The sequence below is a fragment of the Cetorhinus maximus genome, chromosome 2, assembly GCF_964194155.1.
Source record: "Cetorhinus maximus chromosome 2, sCetMax3.hap1.1, whole genome shotgun sequence".
NCBI lineage: Eukaryota > Metazoa > Chordata > Chondrichthyes > Lamniformes > Cetorhinidae > Cetorhinus > Cetorhinus maximus.
This window is the reverse complement of record NC_135880.1, coordinates 86289172-86297217: the sequence shown is the minus strand read 5'-3', so window position 1 is coordinate 86297217 and position 8046 is coordinate 86289172. Positions and strand designations below refer to the sequence as shown.

General features: G+C 45.2%; 1 pseudogene; it reads left to right on the top strand.

Moving 5' to 3' along the window:
- Nucleotides 1-7472: 7472 nt before the first annotated feature.
- LOC144672076 (U11 spliceosomal RNA) lies at nt 7473-7631 on the top strand (annotated as a pseudogene).
- Nucleotides 7632-8046: the final 415 nt, after the last annotated feature.

The window sequence follows — 8046 nt, the reverse complement described above, 5'->3', positions numbered from 1 at the left end:
CGTTGTGGGCCTGCCTGCAAAGCCTGGCATGGATGACTGCGAACGCTGCCCAAAGCAGGGTAGGCAAACAAACCTTGAAGTCCTGAGTGAAGTGCAGCTCGCCATGTACAGTTGTGAAGCATGTCATCGTGCAAACAAGCTGACACGCCCAGGTGATCCAGCGTGGGGGGATGATTCCGGCGAGCAGGGCTTATAATGAGATGCTAAGATATTGAAATTACACTCCCAACGTGCGACAGCAGAAAACACAGCCCGGCATTGACAGACAGAGTGGATGATCGCAAACTGGTTTTACAACAGCGTAAAACTGACTTTTGGCCTTCTTGCCATATTGCCTGCTCATGCCGCCAAACGCACCCAACAAGCAGTGGAAAATTCCAGCTATAACGTACAACATTAGATGTGATTCTGTGATTGACCGACACTTACTAAACAATCCTGACTGTGCTATGAAGTACACCCACAGCTAATTTAAGATTATCAGCCGGGCTCGCAGTGTAGCTCACTTATGCATTGTAGAAGCTACATATACTCACACACAGGGTCCTGTCCTTTGCAGACAGAAGGAGCATGTCCATGCACTGCACCTTTGTCAGCTAAACAAAAACTTGGGGGACAGCCATTGCCTGGTTCATTCCCCATAGCAATGCCTTGATAAATCAGAGTCCACTTGCCAACAAATCACTCTTTTCTCAAGCAGTATAATTGTTTTTCCCTCTACAATTGGTGTTCTTATGAATTCTGTCCTAATGAATGCAAGACGAAAAGCTTCGACAGCATGTCTCTTTTTTTCAGCAATACTCATTGAATTCTTTGAAGATATAACAGAGAGAGTAGACAAGGGTACTATGGAAGATGTCAAATATCTAGCTTTCTACCAGTAAGGTAGCACATAATATACTAAGGTCTATTTTAAGGTCAGAGCATGTGGAGTCAGCAGATAAATGGCGAAATATATAGTTAGCTAGCTGTAAGACAGAATGCAGAGAGTGGAAGTAAAGGGTAGGTTTTCAGAGAGACAGAAGGTAGGAAGTGGAGCCTCACAAGGATCAATGCTGGGACCGCTGCTGTTCACAATTTATATCAATGATTTAGATGATGGAATCAAAAACACAATTTCTAAATTTGTGGACAAGACTAAATTCGGAAGGAAAATTCGCAGTGAGGAGAACTGCAACAAATTGCAAGAAGACATTAATAAATTTACAGAATGGGAAATTGCCAAATGAATTTCAATGCAGGTAAGCGGGAGGTATTACATTTTGGTAAGAAAAATAAGAAGATCACATATTACTTGGAAAGTAAGAATATAAATGGGCTGGAAGAGCAAAGGGATATTGAAATAGAAAGAGACATATCACTAAAAATTGTGACAAAGCTCAACAAGGCCACAACAAAAGAGGGATAGAATTGAAAATTAGAGAAGTTATGCTAATTTTGTATCGAACATTGGTTAGACAACATTTGGAGCAGTATGCTCGGTTCTGGTTGCCATATTATGAAAAGGATATAGGAACGTTGGTGAGGGTGCAAGAAAGATTTACCAGGATAATACCAGAACTGTCTTAAATATCAGGGAGGAATGAATGGGCTTTGTCTCTTTTCCCTTGAACAGAGAAGGTTGAAGGGTGGCCTAATGGAGGTCTTTAAAATTATAAAAGGTTTTGAGGGAATAAATATAGAGGGAGTATTTCCACTTATGGGGAAGAGTAAAACTAGAAGCCATCAAGATAAGATAAGTATCAAGAATTCAGAAGAAACTTCTTTACCCAGAAAGCTGAGAGGATGTGGAAATCACTACCTAAGGAGTAGTTGAAGCAAATCCTGTTACATTTCACGGGAGGCTAGATAAGCGTATGAGGGAGAAGGGAATAGAGGGTTATGCCAATGGAGTTACATGAGGAAAAATGGGAGGACACTGAAGTGGAACATAATTGCCGCTGGTTGGATCAAATGGTCTGCTTCTCTGCCATGTATTCTATGTAAATCTGCTAAGTGATATCCAGCAGCACCTTCTGAAAAATGAGTACATGTAAATATAATATTTATAACATATTAAAAAAAGTTATAGGGTGGAATTTAATGGTCCTGCATGGGCCCATCCATCAGCTAGAGAGCCGGTGGCAACCGCAGTATGGCCATTCTGCATCATTACCCACTCCCAACCAGATTTAATGCAAATTAGGCACATGCCTGGTTGGTGATGGGGGTTTCCTCATCCTCAGGAGGAGTTTTCCATTCCTGAGAGGTGTCCGTTAGTCAGAGGCTGGCAGCTCTCCAGTACCAGCCACTGGGAGCAGTGGCCACTGCTGGTACTACAGTAGGATTGAGGAGCAGGATCATCACTAGAGCTCTGGAGGAAAAGTAAGCAGGATCACCGGGGCCGGTCAGGGAGGCCTCAGTGAGGGGGAAAGTGTGGGGGGCAGTTTATAGAGCAGGTAGGTGACTTCCTGAAAACAGTCTTTGCACTAGCAGGTCTCTCCATTACCTGGTGGTTGCCTGCAAGGTGTTCCCCACCATCCCACCAACCACCCCCCATCACCCAGCACCCCCCAACCCCTGCTGCTGGTAGAATAACCAGCAGTGGCGGAGTTATGCTCTTAATTGGTCCTTAAGTGACCACTTAAGAGTTTCAAATGGGCAGGAAGGCTGTCGTCAACCCTTCCTGCCTGGACTTAACAGGGGGGAGAGGGAGAGGCGGTACGGTTTCCACCCCACACCTCCCCGGCTGATTAAAAATGCTCCTGGTTCTCAGGCCACCTCTGGGAGGAGCATTAAATTCCACCCATAGTCTTACCTGCATTCCCTTGAGCATTCTCCTTTTCTTAATGTAATTATAATGTCTTTTACTGTTAACTTCGATATACCTTAGAGATTAGAATCATAAATAGAGAATGGCTGCAGCATAGAAGGTGGTTATTGGGCCTGTCACATCCATGCCAGCTCTCTGCAGGAGCAAGTCACACCACAATGACCTCATTATCTTCATCAATATTCTCTGTTACCACATCTAAAAACATAATCAGATTAGAAAAACACAATCTTCCCCTAACAAATCCAAGCTGACTTTCCTTAATTAATCCACATTTGCCTAAATAACTTTTGTCCAGATTATCATTCCTAAATCTTTCCATCATCGAGGTTAAACTGAATGGCCTGTAGTTGCTGAATTTAACCTCACACAAGGTTGTAAGATTTATAACTCTCTAGTTGTCTGGCACCACCCAGGGCAGAATCTTGTTGTGGTGTCGGGGTTTTATTTGGCAGCAGATTCATCCTTGGTGTAGACTGTCGCAAAATATGCATTTAGTACCTCAGCCATGCCCTTTGCTTCCATGATCATATAGCCTGGTTTTGTGATGTTGATCAAGGGATAATATTGATGCAGGCACAAGGGATAACACCCCATCTCACCTTCAATGCCATGGCTTCTTTTACATCTACCTGAGAGGGCAGGCACTGGCTTGGTTTAACATCTCACCTGAAACTACAGTACTCCTTCAGCACTGCAGCATCAGCCTTAATTTTTGTGCTCAAGTACTGGAGTGGGACTTGGACCTTTTAACTCAGAGGCAAGCGTGCTACCAACTGAGCCACAGCTGACACCCCTGATGCAGTGCTTTACGCTTCTTGGTGATAATGGGTGCTCAACTACAAACCATAACTTCATACCTTCTATCAAAATGTTGATGGTAGATTGGTGGAAACCAAAAAGAAATGAAATAAACAGTCAGGGTTTGCACCAATCTTCTATGCTTCACCTATCATTTTATCTAGGTCCTCAGGTAATAGTTTTGGCGAAAAGCAACCCCCCCCATTCCCTCCACCCACCCACCGCCCCCCAAGCCATCAGGAGAATCCCCCCTGCTGCTACAATCTTTTCAATGCCCTATAACAGGCTCTTCCCATTTATTTAATCATGAAAGGAGTAGACACTTTCAGGGTAGGGATGCCTTTTTGCCAAAACTCCTCACCTAAAGACCTAGATTAAGCAATAAATAATGGGTACGTGCAAGACACAACATTGTATTTGGATGTCTCGAAGTTCAAGGTGTTTGCATATGTAACTTTACATTATGTTGAAGAGAGATGGCTCTTGCACCATGTCTGGCAGGTTCTTCATCACAGGAGCATTGTAGCTGAACTCACTTCTGCCCTTATAAGTTGTCTACACATGTGCATTTCCAGGAGGGATTTCTGGATAATGATAAATAAAAAAAATCACAGTTCATTTCCTTCTCCCTAATCCAATAGGTTGATGTAAATTGTATACCTCTGTTGAGATTAACTAACTTAGTACATATTGCAGATCAAATCTGGAACTTTTCTGAAGGGAATATTTCCCATGTGTATCAGGTATTGCAACATTTTAATTACCTTAATGATTTTGCTACATGCAGCACACAAAGGAAATATCTCCTGGTCTATATGAATTAACTATGTATTCTCTACTCTGTCCACTGATCCATCAGGGGAATTGTGTTTTTTACAGAGGTATACTTCATAAATAAATTAAACAGCATGATCTGTCGAGTACAGCTTCAAATAATCCAGAGAACGCTTCCTATGTCACTGTCATCCTGGACAGTTTAAGAAAAGCTACTCTGTATTTGTTTCGCTAAAAAATGCCTTATTTGGTTCCATTGCAAGGCAATTGAATTTAATAAAATGCAAGTTATTTAATTAAGTTTTGAAGTGCTACCGTCAACAGTGTGGTACAATGACTGCTTCCTTGCTGATAGGAGACATGTTGTACTCAACAATAATGATTTGAGCACTGAATTCCTCCAAATGTGCAATGCTATTTGGAGATAAATAAATCATTCCACAATTGTGAAACCATTTTATATTACAGGTTCATTTCTTCAAACTATGATTTTTACAACACGTTATGCTTGTGGTGCCATAAATTTGATACCAGAATCAGAGGATAGAAATGATGAATCCTTTTTTTAACACAAAAAAATACAAAAGGCCAAGGACCATAGTGCAGGTGCAAAAAGCCTGGCACAGTCCCCAAATCTGCCAACCCTGAAACTATATGCAACTTCAACATGGAAGGGCTGATTTCATGACCCAGTATTCCCATTAGGGACCACTCCAAAGGAATTTGCAGCCTAAATATCAGACAAAATGGGGGCCAAAAGGAAGACCAGTCGTAATGTAGGATGGTCCCTTGAACATAGCCCCTTTATGCCATAGCCTACTTTCAGTGGCACTGAAGGCTTGCCAGAGGGATCATCTGCCAGCAAAACCTGGCGCTAAACCAAAGAGATTTACATTCTGTGGCCAGACCTAATTCAATTAATCAAAAGAATCTAAAATGAGTGTTCGGACCTGTATTTGCCTAGACTGTGAGCCGAACACTTGTTTCAAGTTGCTGAGTTGACTTAAGGGCACCATAGCCAAGGTGATGTCCGACTCACTTTCAATGAAAAAACTTGCAGATTAGGGACTTATTCCATGCTTGAGAAAGAAACCATGAGGTGAAGTGAGGTCGAATTTTACCCCACCTATTCACTCCTTTTCATGATAAGGCCGAGGGATGGATAAATAGTGATATAGGGCAGAATCGTCCCAGATTTGTGCTAAGTGAGGGAGTGGGTGTGAAAAAAGTAATTTTACCCATCGGCAGCAATGGCAGGTTTTCGCTCTGTATCATCTCATTCTCGACGCGTCCTGCCTCATTAACAGTGCATTCAAGGGAAACACTCCGGATCACTGCTGAGGCGGCCTCTTAATTGCCTGCCCGGCCACCACCTCAGACCTTCAATAATCTAAAGGGCGTCCCAGCACAGAGCTAGCACTCTCTACGGGAGCAAAAGCTGCCACAAAGTCATGGCTGTCAAAGGAAGGAATCAGGCTACTCCCAAATTTAATGATACCACACTCGGGCTCCTATTGAGCGCAGTGGAGGCCTACCATGAAGTTCTCTAACCCCAGTTCAGACGAAGACCAGCAAGCAAGGTCACCAATCCAGCATGGGAGGCGGTGGCAGCAGTGGTCAGTGCCAACACCCTGCAAAAGAGTGCAGCCACCAGTGCCAAAAGAGGATAAATGATCTCCTCCGTTCCACCAGGGTAAGTCACTCTTTTCATCACTCTCACCTCACACACTCACAAACTCTTCGCATATCCACAGGGCTCTCACTCACTGCCAGTTCAAGTGACCTCACCATTCTCTCACTCACACACACCTTCATCTGCACTGCGGATCATGCCTCATCTCATTCATGCCGCCACTCACCATCCACACATGCCAGGCATCCTACTCATGTGGCCTGGCAAGCATCCTGCTTACACTCTCCCATCTGTCTTCATGCAGCACAAGCTGGCACACGACAAAAGGGAGAGATTGCAGACTGGTGGAGGAATGCCAAATATCAAGGTCCTCTCAGACGTTGAAAATTGAGTCATCCAGCTGGCTAGCGACGATCTGGGCCATTCCTGTGCTGACGGTGAGCTCAGTGGTACTCAATCAAGTGAGGATCCAGCAGTGCAACATCCATCAGACAACCATGCAGTGAGTCAGTTCCCCTGTTCTGTAGTCCCTGCCAGACACTAATTATCTCTCCTTGCTTTCGCAGGCACATCTGGGAAGCAGCCAAGGGAGGCCACAAGCCAGGTTCTCGACTCAAGTCCTGAAGACAGCTCAGAAAGAAAATCTGATGACACTCTAATTGAAGACCCATCACAGCACTCACCCACACCCTCCACCAGTGCAGGGACACACACCTCGGTGGGACCTATTTCTAGAGCAGCCTCGGGGTCAAAATCTGGTGAGCACATCGAACCGTTTGAACCACAGCAGGCAGAGGCAAGGACATACCAGGTTTTCAGCACTCGGAGGACTGCTGGGGGCCAGAAATCTGCTGAGTCCGAGTCAGATGATGACCCTCTGGACTCAGTCATACCTCAGTTGCTGGAGCTGCAAAGGCAAGCTCAGGAACATCAGGAAGGGATGTCCGATGCACTCTTCAGATTGCAAGGCACAATGGAAGGTTCCGTCTGCCTTCAGTCTGAGGTGATAGTCAATGTACCGTGGTCAACACTGGTCGGATAGCGGCCGCCGCAGGGGACCTTGGTCCAGGGCATCGGTCCTGCACTGATGTATGTGTTCAACTCCATCACTGATGCCATAGTTGGCCCCCAACAGTGTCAATGTGAGAGGGGTGTGGGGCAGCTCGATCTCACACTAGCTTCTCCTTCTCCTCAAGGAGTCAGCCAGGGGCTCTTGGGCACCCATAGGGAGGAGGGCCAGCAACTTGACACCCCAGGGCCATCCACCCAGGTGACTCTGGGAATGTCCGGCCGATCCAACTCCCCTCTTCCTGTGACCTCCGCAGCTCGAGCTCAACGGACCGAGGAGGGTGCAGCTGGCCCACAGCAGGAGTCAAAAGCAGGCCAGGGCCCTCCAAGTCTTGCCCCTCAAGAGGACACTCACCAAGGTCATCAGAGGCAGGGTGTAGCAGTCAGCAGGCTGCCTGCACCTCCATTGTGGATGTCGGGGGAGTAGAATAGCACAATGATGAGGCGCTTGCGCTTTATCCGTGCGGAATCGATATCAAGAGATTTCAGAAGCACAACTTTTGTTTCTTGGAGCTGCTGGTGATCATTTGTCTCGGTGCTTCATGAAAAAAAAGACATAACAGCAGGGTTAGGAAGGTAAAGAAGATGTAACTCTTTTCGAGTCAAAACAATTAACTAAATTAACAATAACAAGGGATAAATCAAGCACAGCCCCTAATTCAGGTCAGCTGTACAGCCTGGACACAAGTGTTAATCACTTGTACATAATGTTCACTATTGTAAATAAACTCCCAAGAATATCTCCTTGCCTATGGCTCCTTGTTATGATGAGCAGTGTTCATATCACTCAGATGTGAAACCTTGGGTTCCTGCACAAGATAAAGGCAGGTGTCTCAGTCCAGGGCCTCTTCCCTGTGCAGTGTGTAACCTTCAGACCAAAGTGATGGTCCAGCTTCACATGCACTGGACACATTAGTGATGCCTGCACCTCGATGGTGCTGGTCATTGCTGCCAGAAT